Genomic DNA, 20,753 nt, shown 5'->3' on the forward strand with positions numbered 1-20,753 from the left:
GAAATATTGAAGATTCAAGACACATTAGAAAGCAGAAAATAAGATGGTAGAAATAAATTTAAGTATTTCAGGTGTTAAGCAAAAATAAACTGAGTACCCAACATTTTAGGCGAGAATTTACAGGTGGGGTGTGTGTACGTGTGTATGCGTGCATGTGTGCTGAGTTGCTTCAGCTGTGTCCCTGTGGACTTTGTGACCATGTGGACTGTAGCCCACCAGACTCCTCCGTCCATGGTATTCTCCAGGCAAGAGTACTGGAGTGGGGTGCCATTGCCTTCTCCAGGGGATCTTTCTGACACAGGGTTTGAACCCGAGTCTCTTGCAGCTCTTGCATTGCAGGCAGATTCTTTACTGCTGAGCCGCTGGGAGGCTTACAGTGTGTGTGTATACATATACATGTATATATTCTATTTTAAAGAGTTCGGCTATATTCCATTTAAGTCATGTTTAAAACATAAGGATTTAGAAAAATTGAGAATGACTATGAAAAAAAAAAAAAAAAAACTGTACCATGCAGACAATAACCACAAGAAAGTTGGTGTTGCTATATTAGTATCAGACGAAACAGTTCTTAAGACAGAAAATTTTAAGGACAAACATTTCAAAAGGATAAAAGGTTCAATTCTCCAGGAAGATGTCAGAGTTCTCTAAACTTGTAAGTATTTAGAATGAAGCTGACAAAATCAGTAAAGAGAAGATTAGAAAAACACAATTAATAAACCATCCCTAATTGAGTAAACATTGATAATATCATGTGTAACAACTACAGGATTCACATTCTTTGCAACCAACATGGAGCATTTTTGAATTTCAAAAGACTGAAATCATACAGACCACAGTTTATGACCATAATACAATTACTTTAGAAATCAATAACAAAAGGATAACTAGAAAAAACCCATATGTGGAAAATTAAGATGTCCTATTCTAAATAACCTGTGGGCCAAAAAGGAAATTATGATAGAAATTAGAAAATACTTAGTTAGACTGTATGGCAAAAAATACTATAATCAAGATGTACTCAATGTAGATAAAGTAAGAGCTAGTGAAAAATTACATCCTTAAATGCTTTTATTAGTAAACATGAGAAGGCAATGGCACCCCACTGCAGTACTCTTGCCTGGAAAATCCCATGGATGGAGGAGCCTAGTGGGCTTCTGTCTATGGGGTCACACAGAGTCGGACACGACTGAGCGACTTCACTTTCACTTTTCACTTTCATGCATTGGAGAAGGAAATTGCAACCCACTCCAGTGTTCTTGCATGGAGAATCCCAGGGATGGGGAAGCCTGGTGGGCTGCCTTCTATGGGGTCGTACAGATTTGGACATGACTGAAGCGCTTAGCAGCAGCAGCAGTAAACATGAAAGGCTAACAATGAGCTAAGAAGTTAGAAAAACAATAATGAAATAATAAATAAAAATGTGAAAATAAAAATAACAGCAGAAATCAATGAAATAGAAAAAAATACAAAAGAAGGTTAACAAGTCCCCAGATTCTTTCTTTGAAATGCCTCTTACAGATAAATATTAGAACAAAAGAGATAATTACAGTCAATGCAGACAAATAATTAATAAGGAGGATTACGAATTTTAAAGCTATGAACCAGAAAATTTAGAGAAATGGATAAATTCTTAGAAAAATATAACCTACTAAAACTTCTTCGAGAACAAATAGAAAATGATAGTCAAAAAAATTTAAAGAAAATAAATCAGTTGTTTAAAATTGTCCCATATGGAGAATGGAGGGAAGGGGTAGTTAAGGAATTTGAGATGGAATGTACATACTACTATATTTAAAATGGATAATCAACTAGGACCTACTGTATAGCACATGGAACTCTGTTCATTGTTTTGTGGCAGCCTGGATGGGAAGGGGAGTTTGGGGAAGAATGGATACATGTATATGTATGGCTGAGTCCCTTGGCTGTTCACCTGAAACTTTCACAACCTGATGCGAAGCGCTGACTCATAAGAAAAGACCCTGATGCTGGGAAAGATTGAAGGTAGGAGGAGAAGGGGACGACAGAAGATGAGATGGTTGGATGGCATCACCGTTTCGATAGACATGAGTTTGAGAAAGCTCTGGGAGTTGGTGATGGACAGGAAAGCCTGGCGTGCTACAGTCCATGGGACTGCAAAGAGTCAGACATGACTGAGTGACTGAACTGAAATGATCACAACATTGTTTGTTAATCAGCTATATCCCAATACAAAATAAAAAAGGTTTTTTAAAAAAGGAAAAAGAATTGTCCCATAAAATAAAAATCAATACCAGATAAATTTTTTGCTGTTGTTTTCCTTAAACAATTTTTTGGTAATAATTTTCAATCATACAAAACAAAGTAGAGAGAATCATAAAACAAGCTCCTCTATATCCATCACTCAGCTTCAATGATTGTCTTCCTTTACTTTTCATCAAACTCTTCCCTCTCCACTTAAAAACTTTTTTTATTTTGAAATAACTGTAGCCTTACTAAGTGTTCCAAAAACAGTACCAAAAGTTCTGATATGCTTTAACTCAGCTTCTCTTGTTGTTAACATTTTATATAACCTCAAGACAACTAATCAAAGCTGAGTCAACTTTGATGTGTATGTGTGTGTGTGTCCAGTTGCTTGGTCAACTTTGGTACAGTAGTATTAACTAATCTTCAGACTATAATTGAATATCACAAGTTTTCCCATTAATGTCCTTTTTTTTTTTTTTTTTTTAATCCAGGATAAAATCAGGAGTCTCCTCCTCCTTTTCCTCTACAATAGTTCCTCAAGGTCAAGTTTCACAGTTGAGGTCTAACAAATACTCAGGAGACAAGTAATTCCAATCTTTCACAACCTATTCCAAAGACAAAAAAGAGAAAACACTCCTTAGCTTGCTTTATGAAGTTAGAATAACTGATAATGAGATCAGTCTCACTTATGAACAGTGATGCAAAAAATCCAGACAAAATAATAGAAAATCATATCATAAAGTATATGGAAAGTTAATAAATCATGACCAGGATGAATTTACTCTAGGAATGCACAGTTGGATTACCATTAGATAATCAGTTAATGAAATAAATTAATATGTTAAAAGCAAAAAAATCATATGATTACCTCAATACATGTAAAAATGATAGAATTCCACATATGTTCTTGCTAATTTTTTTTCAAATTGAGATATTATTGACATACATTATGTTTCAGGTATATAGCATAATGATTTGATATTTGTCTATATTACAAAATGATCATTAAATAAGTCTAGTTAACCTCCATCACTATACACAGTTACACACTTTATTTTTCTCATGTTGAAAACTTTACTCTCTTAGCAACTTTCAGATATGCTATATAGTATTAACAACTGTAGTCACCATTCTGTACATTATATCCCCATGACCTATTTATTTTCTAACTGGAAGTTAGTACTTTTTGACACCTTTCACCCATCTCTTTGGGTGCTGAGTAATCTCCCCATCTCATTGTTTTCCATGGTTAGTCGAAACTTCAAGCTGCCTTCCCCTTCATTTGGCTAAAAATAATTCCCTTTCTACCACCCCTTTATCCAACAGCAAATGCATTTTTCTACTACTTCACACACATACATGCACCCCTCAACTTCCTGATAAATCCCCAACTTGTGACACCATCAAATTATCTTCTCTCATTCTTTCCTCTGTTTCACTGGAAGTAGTGTTCTTCATTCTTTCCAAGATTAAATACTCCAGTGTGTTCTGGCCTCAATCTAGAGTCCCTCTCAAAATAGGCTGCTACATCCTATCCTGAATTGGAGGTGCCCAGCAAGGAACGTTTACAAAATCAATGTGACCAGGTCTCCCGGGGTTGACTGTTACACAATCTGAGCAGTTATATGTAGTGACCCTCTTCAAATTGTCTCCTTCCCTTTATAGTTACCCTTTCTGGAAAAAAGCTGTAGGCTACCCTGGCTGTTTCTTCTTCCTTGTCTTCTCCTCTAGCTTCAGCCCCCACTACCTCTCTATAATATGTGTTACTTAGGCCAACAGTTTCTTACGACCAAATCTAATGAATATTTTTCTATCTTTATCTTACCCAGCAGTTATTTGAAGTTACAGACCATCCTTTTCTTGAACTTTCTTTAACATCCATCCTCTTCTGATTTTCCTTCTTCTTATCTTGCTGGCTAGCTCTCAGATTCCTTTAAGATCATTCATTGTCTGGGCCTTCCTTAGAGGTCAGTGTTCTCTGAGGTTACATCCTAGACCCTGTCCTTCTCTCCTTTTTTCAGATTGCTTGGGTGACATAGTTGAAATACTCAGCCTTATCTATAGTAGGATCACATTTTGAGACTTGGAGTTTGGGGGATGGAGATGAAGAGGGAAGGTTCTGAAGTCAAGTGTGGGGCATATAATTTAGCCTTGCTGCTGTTGCTTTTGTCCGACTCTGTGCGACCCCATAGACGGCAGCCCACCAGGCTCCCCCGTCCCTGGAATTCTCAAGGCAAGAACACTGGAGTGGGTTGCCATTTCCTTCTCCAATGCATGAAAGTGAAAAGTGAAAGTGAAGTCACTCAGTTGTGTCCTACTCTTAGCGACCCAATGGACTGTAGCCCACCAGGCTCCTCCATCCATGGGATTTTCCAGGCAAGAGTACTGGAGTAGGGTGCCATTGCCTTCTCCGAATTTAGCCTTAGAGATCCTTTTAATAGTTTATGAACACACTAGAGCACCATCTGTCATAAGCTAGCATAGTTTTTCCTTCGGTGTTGGAAGAGATTATTGAATTTCAGCTGAGCACCAGGTTATCTGTATTTGACTTGGGTTTAGGACCATAAATATAAAACAAAAAGTAGGCACAATATCTTTAAATACAAGACCAAATCTCAGCCTAGGGGAATGTTTAGACTGGGGAAATGGAAACTTGCTAAAAGTATTACATCTTTTCTCATGTTCATTTGGGGATATAGGCTGTATGAGAGGAATGGTGAGAGGAATGAGAGGGAAATTATTGTATCATTATAACTATGGATTTTCTCTATCCCTTTTGTTCTTTCTTGTTTTAACCAAAAGTGTGTAGTTGGATTTGGGCTTTCCTGGTGGCTCAGTGGTGAAGAATCTGACTGCCAGTGCAGGAGATGCAAGTTTGATCCCTGGGTTCAGAAGATCCCCTGGAGAAAGAAATGGCAACCAACGCCAGTGTTCTTGCCTGGGAAAATCCCGTGGACAGAGGAACCTGGTGGGCTACAGTCCATGGAATCACAAAGATTTGGACATGAACGACTAAACAACAATAGTTGGATTTGCATAAGTGAAATGTGCTTGTGCATTCTACTACCTGTTTGAAAATAACTCTTCTGTATCTCCAATTTGGTCTTCTGAGACCAGGTTCACATGCTGAAGATCCCCTTATAGGTGGATTCTCCCTTCATATTAACACTCTAGACAGAGAAGGCAATGGCACCCCACTCCAGTACTCTTGCATGGAAAATCCCATGGGCAGAGGAGCCTGGTAGGCTGCAGACCATGGGGTCGCTAAGAGTCAGACACAACTGAGCGACTTCACATTCACTTTTCACTTTCATCCATTGAAGAAGGAAATGGCAACCCGCTCCAGTGTCCTTGCCTGGAGAATCCCAGGGATGAGGGAGCCTGGTGGGCTGCCATCTATGGGGTCATTCAGAGTCAGACACGACTGAAGCAACTTAGCAGCAGCAGACAGAACTCAACGTTTCTCCCCCATCCTTACACAACTACCCCCCATCTACTTCCCTTCTCTAGTCCCACCTGGAAGAATCAGTCACCCAAGCCAAATGCCTAAGAATTATCCCTAGATCTTTTCTTTTCCTTAGCATCCACATTTCATTAACAGCCAAGGCATATTCACTCTATTCTTGTAAAGTCACTCAAATCTTTGCTCTAGCTCTCCATCCCACTGCTATTGCCTTAGTTTATGTTTGCCATCTTCTGTCTTTTCTTAGAATTATTGCACTAGCTTTTAACTGTTTTGTTGTTTTCCAAGCTTCTGTCTTATCCTCTCTTCCTTCTAGTATTAAGAAAAAGTAAACAATGCTTGAAAATAAGGCCAAGGCAGTACGAGTAGATCCTTTCAATGTGTTGTAATATTTAAGGAAATGGCAACTCACTCCAGTATTCATGGCTAGGAAATCCCATGGACAGAGGAGTCTAGTGCGCTTATAGTCCGTGGGGTCACAAAAGAGTTGGATACAACTTAGTGACTCACCACCACCAACAACCCAACAATTATTTCATTAGGGAACATACCACCATTGAAGTTTTTTTTAATGAAGATATGATGACTGGAATTTATAAGATAAGGGTTCACATTCTATGCAGTTACATGTTGATTTGTGGATTTTTGCCTGGTAGAGATACAAACAGTTTTGTCCCTAGAAAAGTTAATCCCAAGATTTTATTACTGTAACACTAAATAAATCTGTGTCTAACTTAAAAGAATAAGAAACTCATCTCATTTTGATTCCTCTCCTGATGGCCTATGTAAATCCCTTTTCTTCAAGTGTCTTGGAACCAGCTTACCTAAATTACTGGTTCTCTCATTATTTAATGAGTTAAATAAAACTGTCAACCAGTGTCCATTCTATATTAACAAGAGGCTCATTTTTTAACCATTTTGAAAATTACACTTTGACAGCATGCTGCTACTAATAAATTATTTCCAAATTGCTTATCTGATCATGTTATTTCTCTGTTTATTTCCCTTAATGGCTCCGTGTAACCTTAACAGCTGATGTTGCTCCCTAGCTTGATACTTTCATGCCCTTCATGGCTTTGGTTCTGTCTATTTTCCTAGCCAAATCTCTTGCCATCCCCTCACAAACCCTTTATGTTCTAACCATGTGACACTAAACAAGCAACACTTTCTTCTGTTTGTACATGTCACTTTCTCATCTAGAACTCCTCCTCATCTCACTTCCACTACCCTTTCCCCCTTTCCTTCCTTTCTAAGTTATTTCTGTTCAAAACTCAGCCCAGCTATCACCTCCTGTCAAAGTCCCACCCGCCCTTCCTCCCAACCCAAGAACCTGTGCTGGGTTAGGGGTTCCTCTTCTGTGTTCTCCCTTTGCTTATGGCCACTGCAACATTTGCCACACTCTCTGTAATTCTTTATTTACTTCCCCATTTGTGAGACTAAAACTAGATTGTAAGCTCTTGAGTTAGGAACTGAATTGAACATCAATTAAGTAGTTATGTTTTGACTGTACTGTGAAGAAGATGACATATTTGCCTCATTTAGCTCAGCAAAGAATATATTTTTCTAGTACAATTGTGTCAAATTTAGTGACTGTCAACAGTGTCTTATTTATTATTATTATTTTAAAATATTGATTTATTTGGCTGTGCTAGGTCTTAGTTGCAGCTCACGAGATCTTCAGTCTTTTAGTTGTAGCATGCAAACTCTTAGTTGCAGCATATGGGATCTAGTTCCCTGACCAGGGATTGAACCCTGGCCCCCCTGCATTGGGAGCATGGAGTCAGCCACTGGACCACCAGGGAAGCACCAACAGTCTTTTAAAACATAAGCAAAGTTATATGTAGCCTCCTTCCGATGGCCCCTACTCCTAAATTTATCTGTTGTTATATACAGCATTTTTCTTGATTTCTTCTTAATGTTATAGTCCATGAAAGAAAATAAAATTTTATTGTAGATTTGTCTAATAGAGTTTGTTCCACACTTCTTGATCGTATAGTCATTAAGTTACTCAGATTTTTATTCATACTTCAATTTTTGCCTACAAAGTACACAGCATTTATAGGCATGAAAGTGTTCCCATTTTCCCCCAGCCCAAGAAATTTAGAGGAAATTCTCTCTCGCTGGTTTTGAGGCCAAAGTTCACATTGGTACACTAGGTGTTCCTAGTCCTTGGATGGTAGGGAGGCCGCAGCCATCCCCAGTGTATCACGTGGTCCCTTGACTGGTCTTTCCTCTCAACCATTTCCAACTGCAGCTCATCCGCCCAAGTGACATTTCATTGTGTGATTTCCTATTGAAAAATATTCTTCTTGTGCTTTTCTAAATGCTGTTCTGTATGGAGCAAGTTGGTTTCCATTGGCAGAAAACACTGTGAGAAAAATTTCCTGATGAAAAGAATCCTAGACTTAGATGCTGAGTATCAGCAGCATAAGGAAAAGCATACCTGCATGAGGATTAGAACCTTATAAGTGTGATTGACCTCAGGCTCCAACCAAAACAAAGACATCAGTGTAAATCCTCTGACACTTTCACTCACTCTGAACCACTGCCCAGATGTCACGGTTCTTGGTAAAGTGTATTCAGTTTATGTCCTTGGAGCCTCTAAATCTATCAAAGAGCATTCTGCATTTTCATTCTGGGTTAGAAAAGGATCATTGGGAAAACTGAAATAGTTTCTTGATGGTCTCATATTCGATTTCTCATTTCTTTAGGTAAACAAGCACCTTCTCCTACTAGTGGATGCTTCTCAGAAGATTTTAAAAACCAAAGTCTCAGGTGATATGAATCCTACTGCCTACTTGCAGTGGGATTGGTTAGATTAGTGATTTTTAAACTAAGTTCTAAGTGTCCTTATGGGTCCCTTGCAGCCCAGCTTCAGTATACGCAGCTCTATTTTTATCAATTTAATATAAATTGGACTCTGACACATATTTCATTTGGAAAAAAAGGGTTCCACTGCTTAAAGATATGTTTAAAAAAAGAAAACAGAACTAGAATCCTTTTTTTTTTTTTGATTCAGTAGTGGGCTTATACTGCATGCAAATAAGTAGGCTTAAGATACTGATATTGCTGTTAGTACAAAGCAGTGACATGTTTATTTTTTATTCATTTATTCTGCAAATATCTATTAAACTTCTCCTATATGCTAGGCACTGTGCTGGGTGCTGGAATATAACTAAAAATAGACAGGGTACCTGCCTTCATGGATCATGTAGCCTAGTGGAAAGATAGACAGTTAAATAATTTTCATTCACTGTTGATAACTAGGTATGTGTGTTGGGAGGAGAGAGTAAAGAAAGGCTTCTGAGTGTTAATGAAGCAGAAATAGGGAAGTAGGAGTTCAGGAGATGAGACTTGTATATGTGAAAGCCTGTGGGTAAGGGACATCCTGGCTCCCTGGAAGAACGGGAAAAAAAAGTGTTAACTCTGGAGTGTGGAGTTCAAAATAGAGAAGCCCTTGCAAGCTATCTTAAGGTGTATGGACTTTATCTTAAGAGCCATGGGAAGCAATGGGGCAAAATGATCAGATTTCTGCTTTTACAAGCTCACTCTGGCTGTAAAGTAGAGAACGGAATGAAGAGGAACAGAGTAGGGAACCAGAGGAGACACTGTTAGAGTGTTCCAAATGAGAAATGGGGATTCCCTGGGTTGTTGTTTAGTTACTAAGTTGTGTCCAACTCTTTTGTAACCCCATGGACTATAGCCCAGCAGGCTTCTCTGTTCATGGGATTATCCTGGCAAGAATACTGGAGTGGGTTGCCATTTCTATCTCCAGGGGATCTTCCCAACCCAGGGATCAAACGCACATCTCCTGCATTGGCAGGTAGATTCTTTACCACTGAGTCACTAGGAAAGCCCTCCCCAGGGCGTAAGTGAGAACAAGTGCAAGAGGAGAGCTTTGGCCAGATTCTGGAGATGATGCAGGGTTAGATTCTGCTGAGTCTGATGATGATGGGATGGGTGTTGAGTTTGGAAGGAAGGAATATCAAGGATGCTCTTCAATTCTCCGGTTCAGGCAACAGAGTGGATAGTAGAGGTATTTGTGGAGACAGGAAACTCGGGGAGAGGGTCAAGTTTAGATAGAAAGTGATAGATTCATTTTGGACATGAGTTGGAGATCCCTGTGGGCCATCTAAGTGTAGATGTTGAGTAGACAGTTGGATGTTTAGGTATGTAGGTCAAGACACAGTCTGGGCTAGCGATATAGATGTGGGACTTATCAGGATTGAGATGATGATCAACAAACATCCTGAGAGTAGAGTGAATGACAGCTTCTAGGGAGGCTGAGTAGGCTGTGAAAAGAAGGATGGTTTAGAAAGGTGGCTAGAAAAAGAGGACAAAGAGAGGGAAAATAAGAGAATCTGGTGTCATAGAAATCAAGAGAATGGTTCAAGGATGAATGAATGAGATTCAGTATTAAATGTTGCACAGGTCACAGTCTGAAAAGTGTCTCCCAAATGCAGGCCTGCCTTCTGTCAGTGACAATATGCACAAGCTGTCTGGGATTATCTCTGTCTCGTCGACAAGTTTGCTGTGCTAATCCAGGAAAAAACCTCATGTATAACAGTACAAAAATAACCAGGAGACAGGGCTCCTTTAATTCTCAGTGGATTTCCATATCAATGTGTAATTTCTGTAAATATCTGAAGAAGTTTAAAATCCAAATAGCTAATGATTGAAAAATCCCTCCCCACATATGTGTGAGCAAGTAGCTAAGACTGTCTCTAATGTGATTTCTCTGAAAATACAAAAGCCCAAATCAAGAATTCCATAAGGCCTACACTTTAATGTAGTATAATGTTAGCATTGTGTAAAATATAATAAATATAATTTGGAGATAAATGACCAGAGTAAATGGAATCTACACACATACCTTGAAAAACTTTGAAAAGTCATGTTAACCCACAGCTATCTTTTGCTCAGACTTTCACCTCCCACCCTGCTTTCCTTACATTCTGTCCCTTATTCCCCTTTCTGCCTATACTTTTGGGTTTAACTTTAAGGGAGCTGTGATTGTGGGTAAATATGTTGAGTTGGAGATTTTTTACAGAATGGAAGGTAATGTTTCCCACAAGGGAAGTCATTCTTTGCAGAGTTCACAACTCTGTGAACCACATGGCTGGAAGGAAACCTGGGGATTATCTAGCCTACCTTCTTCTCTTTTTAGTCAATGAAATTAGGGTGGAAAGAAATGAGGTAATTGAGCAGTGACACATCAGGTGCTGAGAGGGCAGCTGAAGTAGGTTTACATATAGCCCGCCCTGGATTATAAAAATATAATGCATCCTAGAGAAGACAGAAAGAACTAAACTATGTTCTGTCCTATTCTATACTGCAAGACTAAATCTGTTTATGTCAAGTAGCTTTTGTTGTTGTTCAGTCACTCAGTCATGTCCAACTCTTTGTGACCCCATGGACTTCAGCATACCTGGCTTCCCTATCCTTCACTGTCTCCCAGAGTTTGCTCAGACTCATGTCCATTGAGTTGATGATACCATCTCATCCCCTGTTGCTCCCTTCTCATTCAAATATAAAGAAAAAGATTTACTTTTGTATGTGTGAGATACATTGTGAGAAACAGTCCACAAATATGAATTCTCTTTTATTTCCTGTTTCACTTCACTTTATTCAAACATTTGTTTCCAAAGAGATCAAAGATGGGGAGGTATGAATGGATTTATTCTGTGATAGCCTGTACAGCCTGCATTTTGGTCCAGGGTCCTTTCTAATACAGCACTCAAGTTCATCCATCCTCCCTTTGCTAAGAGTACCAAATTCTGGCCTTCCAGTGAGATGTCAGGGATTAATGTGGCTGCTTGGATAGGATTGACAATGGGATAGGGAGAAAATGGGCCAGGAGAGGTTAGTGAATCACATTGTTCCTGGGCCAGGTCAGTGTAAGAAAGGAAATGTTCCTGTGGACAGATGCACCCCTGAACTGCCAACGACCTTGATGAGATGGTACAGGAGGTAGCTCTCTAAATATTTGGAAATCCAGAACAGAAGGTAGGTGATGGAGTATAAGGAAAGACCTTGGACTATGGAGTAAATGGACTTGGCTTAGCATCCCAACTGTGCTTCTGAGTAGCAATGAGAATTTACAAATTTAACTTCTCTAAGCCCTTAGTTTTATTCATCTGTAAAACTTGGCAATCAAGATTGCCAGGAGAAATATCAATAACCTCAGATATGCAGATGACACCACCCTTATGGCAAAAAGTGAGGAGGAATTAAAGAGCCTCTTGATGAAAGTGAAAGAGGTGAGTGAAAAAGCTGGCTTAAAACTCAACATTCAAGAAACCAAGATCATGGCATCCAGTCCCATCACTTCATGGCAAATAGATGGGGAAACAATGGAAACAGTGACAGACTTTATTTTCTTGAACTCCAAAATCTCTGCAGATGGTGACTGCAGCCATGAAATTAAAAGACACTGACTCCTTGGAAGAAAAGCTATGACCAACCTAGACAGCATATTAAAAAGCAGAGACATTACTTTGCCGACAAAGGTCCATCTAGTCAAAGCTATGGTTTTCTAAGTTGTCATGTATGGATGTGAGAGTTGGACCATAAAGAAATCTGAGCACCAAAGAATTTATGCCTTTGAACTGTGGTGTTGGAGAAAACTCTTGTGAGTCCCTTGGACTGCAAGGAAGTCAAACCAGTCAATAGTAAAGGAAATTAGTCCTGAATATTCATTGGAAGGACTGATGCTGAAGCTAAAGCTCCAATACTTTGGCCATCTGATGTGAAGAACTGACTCATTGGAAAAGATCCTGATGCTGGGAAAGATTAAAGGCAGGAGGAGAAGAGGACTACAGACAGAGGATGGGATGGTTGGATGGCATCATTGACTCAATGGACATGAGTTTGAGCAAGCTCTGGGAGTTGGTGATGGACAGGGAAGCCTGGCATGCTGCAGTCCATGGGTCGCAAAGAGTCGGACACGACTGAACTGAACTGAATTGAAGCCCTTACTTTTCTTCATCTGTAAAATTTGGTTGTGAAGATGCAATGAAATAAAGTATGTTAAGAACCCAGAACAATAATTAATTTTAATTTCTCTTTTCTTCACTTTAAATTCCTTAGCTTTCTTCCATTTCAAGCCCTCTCTCTTCATGTTCCAGCTAACTGGCTCTACTAAAGACAGGCTCAAGTTTTCCTTGAGATACCCTTGAGGAAAACCTCCTTGAAACTTGGACCTATGTTTTCAGAAGAAATTAGAATGGTAAGTCAACACTGTTGGTTTTTCCTCCCAGTTCTATTGAGATATAATTGACATATATCATTGTATAAGTTTAAGGTATCAACATAATTATTTGACTTTTGTGTATGTTGCAAAATTATCACCACAATAAGATTAGTTAATATCCATCAGCTCCAAATAGTTATAATTTTTTCTTTGTGATAAGAATTTTTAAAGTCCACTCTTAGCAACTTTCAAATATATAATACAGTATTATATATTACATTCCCAGAATTTATTTATCCTATAATTAGAAGTTTGTACCTGTTGACCACCTTCACCTAATTCCATCATCCCCCGCAGTACAACCCCCTACCAACTTCTTACCCTCTACTTCTGACAATTACAAACCTGATCTTTGTTTCTGCGGGTTTGGTTTTTTTAGATTCCACCTATAGGTGAGATTCGGAGAAGGCAATGGCACCCCACTCCAGTACTCTTGCCTGGAAAATCCCATGGACCGAGGAGCCTGGTAGGCTGCAGTCCTTGGGGTCGCTAAGAGTCAGACATGACTGAGCGACTTCATTTTCACTTTTCACTTTCATGCATTGGAGAAGTAAATGGCAACCCACTCCAGTGTTCTTGCCTGGAGAATCCCAGGGACGAGGGAGCCTGGTGGGCTGCTGTCTTTGGGGTCACACAGAGTCGGACACAACTGAAGTGACTTAGCAGCAGCAGCATAGGTGAGATTAAACAGTATTTGTCTTTCTCTGTCTGTCTTATTTCACTTAGCATAATGCCCTCAATAGCAAGCTGAATAGTATTCTCTCATATATATATACACCACAGTTTCCTTATTCAGTCATCTGTCAGCAGGCACTTAGGTTGTCTCCATGTCTTGTCTATTGTAAATAATGCTGCAGTGAACATCAGGTACAGATATTTCTTTGAGATACTGATTTTTTTTACTTTGGATGTAACCCAGGAGTGGCATTGCTGGATCATATGGTAGTTCTATTTTTGTTTTTTGAGTAAACTCCATATGTTTTCCATAATGGCTCTACCAACTTACATGTCTACCAACAGTGCTCAAGGATCCCTTTCTCCATGTTTTCACCACCATTTTTATTTCTTGTCTTTTTGATAATACTCATTCTTACAGGTATGAGGTAATATAATGGTTTTTAGTTGCCTTTTCCTTATAATTAGTGATAGCTTGACACTATTTGTGACAGGGAAAAACTGCTTGCAATTGGTAATACCCAACTGCTTCCAAAGGAATTTCTTTGCTGAACAGAGTGATGGGTATGAGGATGCAAGTGTAAGAAAGTTCACTAACTTTGTCTGCATTAGAAACTTTCTATTTATTTATTTTTTGCAGGAGGTAAGGGGGAGAGCAGGACCAAGGGACCATGCAGTGAGATCCAGAGCCAGGGAAAACTGGAGCCTATATGTAGATAAGATTAAAGGGTGAAGAAGTAGCCTTAGGGGGACTTTGTGGGGAGAACTGAGATGTTGCTTAATAGGAATTTCTGTGGTTTGTCTTGTGATGTTTAATATGGCCCTTTCATGCCTCTCTCCATGGAATCTATATTAAAACCTATGTTTCTTATAATGTCTCATGGGAGTTAAATTTGTTCTTGTTGAGAAGTGTAGAAGTGCTGAATTCTACTTCAAGGTATCTGTGAACCTAAGACAAAGCTGCCTGTGACGTCCAGACATATCTGGGTCATATTACTTAAGATATCAGCATCCTCTCCTCTGGCCAAAGATATGCATTGTTTTAAAAAAGCAGAATAAAGAAATAAACATCTAGAAACCATCATTATTAGGCCCAGAAAAGTGAAAGTGAAAGTGAAGTCGTTCAGTCATGTCCGACTCTTTGCAACCCCACAGACTGTAGCCCACCAGGCTCCTCCATCCGTGGGATTCTCCAGGCAAGAATACTGGAGTGGGTTGCCATTTCCTTCTCCAGGGGATCTTCCCGACCCAGGGATCAAACCCAGGTCTCCCACATTGCAGGCAGATGCTTTAACCTCTGAGCCACTAGGGAAGCCCTATTAGGCCCAGAACCACACATCAAATCTCTGAAGGATTAAGGGAGTTTATGGCAAACATACCCAAATCCAGAAGATTTTGGCTTAACCTACAGCTTTCCTTTGTACCTCACAACATGGTTATAGAGCTTCCATTCCAAATGTTTCTGATTTGGACAAGGTCACTCATGCAGAACATTTACCTGATGCTGTAAAATCTGTGTGAAAAGTCAAGGAATAAAACAGTATTCAGTAAATCCTATGGCAAGGACTCTCAACTCACTGAGAAATTGTTCTATGCCCAGAAAACCAAAAGCAGCAGCCTTCCCAGTTCACTTGTTAGGTAATGGGGTAAGGGTGAGGGCGGGGGAAATGGGATAATTTTCAAAGCTTCCAGCAGAGCTTGTGGTCACATTTAGCTCCATAGCTCTACCTCCCCATAATTTTCTTTGCTTTTTCACAGTGAAATTGGGTCTATTAGGAAGCAAGAAGTAGCTTTTAAGAAAAATGTTTCAGAAAAACACATACTTCATAAAAACTGATAGGAGTGGAAATTGCATATAATATAGATGACAGAGTCCAGGAAGGAATCCAGGAAGCTTTTAAGATTTGAGAGTGATGTGTAGTGTTCTGCTTCAGAACAAAGGCTATTCGAATGAATAAAGCTGCAGGAATTTGTTGTGGGAGATTAATTGCTTCAAGCCTTTGGTGCCACTTCCAGAACAGTTACTCTTTTAATTGAAAAACTGGTTTCTACAGAATGACTTACAGGTACAAATGAGTGGATGATGTTCTGCTGCAAAGATAACATAAAGATATCTCTGAATATGCTACCCTGAGCTGTCGCATAAGCCAGCTCTGAGAACTGAGCATCATGATGTAGAGGAAACAGCCTAAGATTTAGAGTCAAATGACCAAGATGAAAACCCAAGCTCTAAATATTTGCTACCTGTCAAGTAGCCAGTCTCTCAGTTCTTCTGAGATTCAATATCCTCTTATACCAAATGAGGTGTTACATGCCACATGATTGTCATGAGACTCGATGGATACAAAATATAGATGGAAGCACTTATAGATATGACAAGATACTGAATATAGTTCCCTGTTGTTGTTCTGATTTGTTGTTTAGTCAATAAGTCGTGTCCTACTCTGTGACCCCACGGACTGTAGCCCACCAGTCCGTGGGATTCTCCAGGCAAGAATACTGGAATGGGTTGCCATTTCCTTCTCCAGGGGATCTTCCCAGCCCAGGCATTGAACCTCAGTCTCCTGCTTGGCAGGCGGATTCTTTACCGCTGAGCCACTGGGGAAATCCATAGTTCTCTGTGCTATACAATAAATCTTGTTTGCCTGTTTTATTTATTTGTTATTCCCATACTGCTAATTTATCCCCTCCACTTTTTCCCTTTGGTAACCGTAAGTTTGGTTTCCATGTCTGTGAGTCTGTTTCTGTTTGTATATAAGTTCACTTGTTTTTTAGATGCCACATGTAAGTGATATCATACTATATTAGTCTTTGTCTGATTTAACTCACTTACTACAATATTCTCTAAGTTCATCCATGCTGCTGCAAATGGAAACATTTCATTCTTCTTTATGGCTGAGTAATATACCATTGTATATGTATACTACATCTTACGGCAATCTGTTGATGGATACCTGTGTTGCTTCCATGGCTTGGCTATTGTAAATAGTGCTGCTGTGAATATGGGGTTGCATGTATCTTTTTTTATTCTAACAAAGTGTTTTTATATTTTATTTTTTAAATTTATTTTTATTGAAGTGTAGTTGAATTACAATGTTGTGTTACTGCCGTACAGTGAAGAGACTCAGTTATATATACACTCTTTTTCATATTCGTTTCCATTATAGTTTATCACAGGGTATTGAATATAGTTTCCTGTGCCAGATAGTAAGACTTGTTGTTTATCCATTCTATATATTGCATGTATCTTTTCAAATTAGAGTTTTCATCTTTTCTGGATATATGCCCAGGAGTGGGATTGGGGAATCATATGGTAGTTCTATTTTTAGTTTTTTAAGTAACTTCCATACTGTTTTCCACAGTGTCTGCATCAATTTACATTCCCACCAACAGTGTAGGAGGGTTCCCTCTTCTCCACACCCCCTCCAGTTTTTATTTTTTGTAGACTTTTTTTTTTAAGACTTTTTGATGATAGTCGTTCTGACTGGTGTGAGGTGATAGTCTCATTGTGGTTTTACTCTACTTTTCTTCTGTAATCAGTGATGTTTTCATGTGCCTATTGGTCTAGATGGAAGCACTTAAAAAATGTTTTTACAACATTAATACATGTTCAGTGCAAGAAACTTTGAAAACAGAAAAAGACAAAGGAAAATACTAAAGAAGTACCCATAATTTTATTAACCAAGGAGAACAGACTATTTCAGCATCTTCAATTTTTTTTAGAGCTTCCAGGCGCATATACACACACAGACACCTTTCCTTTTAAACAAAAAATAACCTTTTAACTGTATACATTTTTGTAACCTGTGTTCTGCTTAGCAATATATTGCAAAATATTTCCTATGTCAATAGTCTTCAATTACATGTTTAGGAAAACACTTTTTTTTTTTTGTCACTCCTCTCGGCTTACAGGATCTTAGTTTCCTGACCAGGGATTGAACCCTGGCCCATGGCAGTGAAAATCCCAAGTCTTAACCACTAGATTGCCAGGGAATTTCCAGGAAAGCTTGTTTAAAACTGTCAAAGGCCATTCATATATCAGCAGTTATTATTAAAATATAAATGAATGAATGAATGTATTCATTTCTTCCCCAATACATACAAAACTCTATGCCTCCAAAAAGATGTCCTGCATCATTCTATTGGCAATTCTCTAAATAAAACTTAAAAGTGAGTGGAATCATTTTTGTCTATCATTTGTTATTTCTTTTCTAATCTTTTCTTTCTAATAACTGAAAATATAAAAGTTATAAAATGAAATTATGTGCCAGTATATTTTATTTTAAATGCCTTTAATTTATTCTCTTCAAATTTGTTTTGAAATCATGCATGGATTCTATTGAGAAATGCTACATGTGCATCATGATGCTTCACATTAACATAATTTAAAAATAATTACCTACAAGTCTGGACCCATTCCCTCTTTGTTTTTCATGTTCAAGGTCTTTTATGCTCATGAAGAATATATATGCTTTTTCTATGCACATAGCTAGAAAGTAAATTGCAGCTCTGGTTTGGAAATGGTTAAAGATGATGAATGGGTAAGTTAATTTGTGTGACATGCCTTGCCCACTTTCCCTACCTCATCTAATCTGGATTGAGATTTTGGAGGCATGGGTCCTCTCTCTGACTCTGTTACTATTTATGCATTGTAAGTAAGCCACTCACATTTCCTCAACCCTGGTTTTCTCATCTGTAAATGTCCAGAGGAGAAGAGATCATCTTTATACTTCTGAGATTCTAAGGCTCTCATTTGGAGAGCCAGGTGAATATTTTGATGGCATACGAGAGATAATGTCAATCCATATGCCCTGGAACAGCTCTAACCTGTTGATAACATAGTGAAATCTTTTGGATCACTCATTAAAATGACCCTGCTGGAGCTTCCAAGTAACCTCATGCTCCAAACCCACTCCTTTCAATGTCCCTGGCCCTTCCTCCTGGATCCTCAGTCATCTTCAAATTCCAGCAACTAAGAGGTCTCCAGCTGGCGTCCATAATGGTTACTCAGTGCCTGACTCAATCCAGTTTTTAAATATTTTGAATATTACCCTTGATTATAAGAAGTTGTTTGCATGCTCACTGCCCAACACATGTCAGCTCATGACGGAGGCCAGGTCATTACCCCTGTGACTAAATCTTCTGAAGTTCACAAAATTGGAGACTATATTTAGAATTGACCATTTGTACACATAGTGGGTGGAAATATAGCAAAAACTTTAACTGAACTTCATGAGTTTTATTGACTTCTGTGTAATTTAAGGTAAAGTTGATACATTTCTTTTTCTGTGTTTGTGCTAAGTCGCTTCAGTCGTGTCCAACTCTTTGCAACCCTATGGATTGTAGTCTGCCAAACTCCTCTGTTCATGGGATTCTCCAGGCAAGAATACTGGAGTGGGTTGCCATTTCCTTCTCCAGGGGAATCTTGCCAATCCAGGGATCAAGCCCACATCTCTTGCATCTCCTGCATTGGCAGGCTGCTTCTTTACTACTAGTGCCACCTGGGAAGCCCCAGGTGTTAGGCTGTTTTCTGCGTTCAGTTGTTTCTAATTGCTTAAAAAGTAAAGGGATTTTTTTTTTACAGTTTAGTTTTAGACTTCAAAATAGCAAAATATAGGAATGTATTCTTTTTTATTTTTCGAACATCTATATTGATGTTTAAGTTATATATGATGAAATCCACCCATTTAAAGTGTACAATTCAGTGGTTTGTAGCATATTCAAGAGTTATGGAACCATCATTACAATATAATTTTATCACCCTAAAAGCCCATCCTCCTTAGCTACCACTCCCCACCCCCCTCCCTTAATCACTGGAAACCGCTAATCTTCCTTCTGTCTCCTATATATTTGCCTGTTCTTAGACATTTCATATAAATGAAATTGTATAGTACGTGGTCTCGTATTAACTGGCTTCTTTCACTTAACATACGAGTATATGTATATACAAGGGTATGCTGCTGCTGCTGCTAAGTCACTTCAGTTCAGTTCAGTTCAGTTCAGTCTCTCAGTCTTGTCCGACTCTTTGTGACCCCATGAACTGCAGCATGCCAGGCCTCCCTGTCCATCACCAACTCCTGGAGTTCACCCAAACCCATGTCCATTGAGTCGGTGATGCCATCCAGCCGTCTCATCCTCTGTCGTCCCCTTCTCCTTCTGCCCTCAATCTTTCCCAGCATCAGGGTCTTTTCAAATGAGTCAGCTCTTCGCATCAGGTGGCCAAAGTATTGGAGTTTCAGCTTCAACATCAGTCCTTCCAATGAACACCCAGTACTGGTCGTGTCCGACTCTGTGCGACCTCATACACGGCAGCCACCAGGTTCCCCCATCCCTGGGATTCTCCAGGCAAGAACACTGGAGTGGGTTGCCATTTCCTTCTCCAATGCATGAAAGGGAAAAGTAAAAGTGAAGTTGCTCAGTTGTGTCCTACTCTTAGCGACCCCATGGACTGCAGCCCACCAGGCTCCTCCGGCCATGGGATTCTTCAGGCAAGAGTGCTGGAGTTGGGTGCCAGTGCCTTCTCCATACAAGGGTATGACTATATTCTAAATGTAGAATCAAGTTGTAACCAGAAGCAATCCTGAGCCAAAGTTGACACAATACTCTTTGGTGTAGTGATTCAGCTCCCCGAACCCCAGGCCTTCCCTCCCTAAAAGTTTCCCAATTCTGGACTTATGTCCTCCCTCACAAACAAATGTTTTGTCAAATGCCTCAATCTGTGAAGGTCTGTTTTATCTCAGATCTCACAAACTCAGGGGTGGGATGGGGGCGGTGAGAGGGAGGTTCAAGAGGGAGGGGGGATATATGTGTACATATAGCTGATTCACTTTGTTTTACAGCAGAAACTAATATAACATTGTAAAGCAATTATACTCTAATAAAAACATGAGGAATTTTTACTACACCTAAAAAAAAAATATCACAAACTTACTGAAAGTAAGGAATCAGAGCAGTGGGTACTTAATACGCTACTCTCCCCAGTGGTAATTAATTTAAGAGATTATTCCCTAATAACATTAAAATTCTATTTTGGAGTTCTAACAAAGGGCTGGGCTCTGACTAAGCACATTTCTATACCTCATTGTAGGTAATTCTTACTAACCACAGAGGAGTATATTAATATTTTAATTTTACAGA

The 20,753-nt window shown here is 39.1% G+C and overlaps 1 protein-coding gene across 6 annotated transcripts in view; it reads left to right on the forward strand.

Annotated features, from left to right (window-relative positions):
• Positions 1-20,753, forward strand: part of EHBP1 (EH domain binding protein 1) — a 566,468-nt gene that overhangs the window by 72,217 nt on the left and 473,498 nt on the right. For 2 of the 6 annotated variants that reach the window (XM_070798096.1, XM_070798094.1), the window contains one exon: positions 12,779-12,917. The exons of 2 other annotated variants lie outside the window; for them this stretch is intronic. The gene's annotated coding sequence lies outside the window, so the exon portion shown is untranslated. Of the gene's footprint in view, positions 1-8,771; positions 12,918-20,753 lie in introns of those variants that run through there. 2 more of the 6 variants (XM_070798097.1, XM_070798093.1) reach the window with 2 other exon arrangements.

The sequence above is a fragment of the Bos indicus genome, chromosome 11 (genome assembly GCF_029378745.1).
Source record: "Bos indicus isolate NIAB-ARS_2022 breed Sahiwal x Tharparkar chromosome 11, NIAB-ARS_B.indTharparkar_mat_pri_1.0, whole genome shotgun sequence".
Classification (NCBI taxonomy): domain Eukaryota; kingdom Metazoa; phylum Chordata; class Mammalia; order Artiodactyla; family Bovidae; genus Bos; species Bos indicus.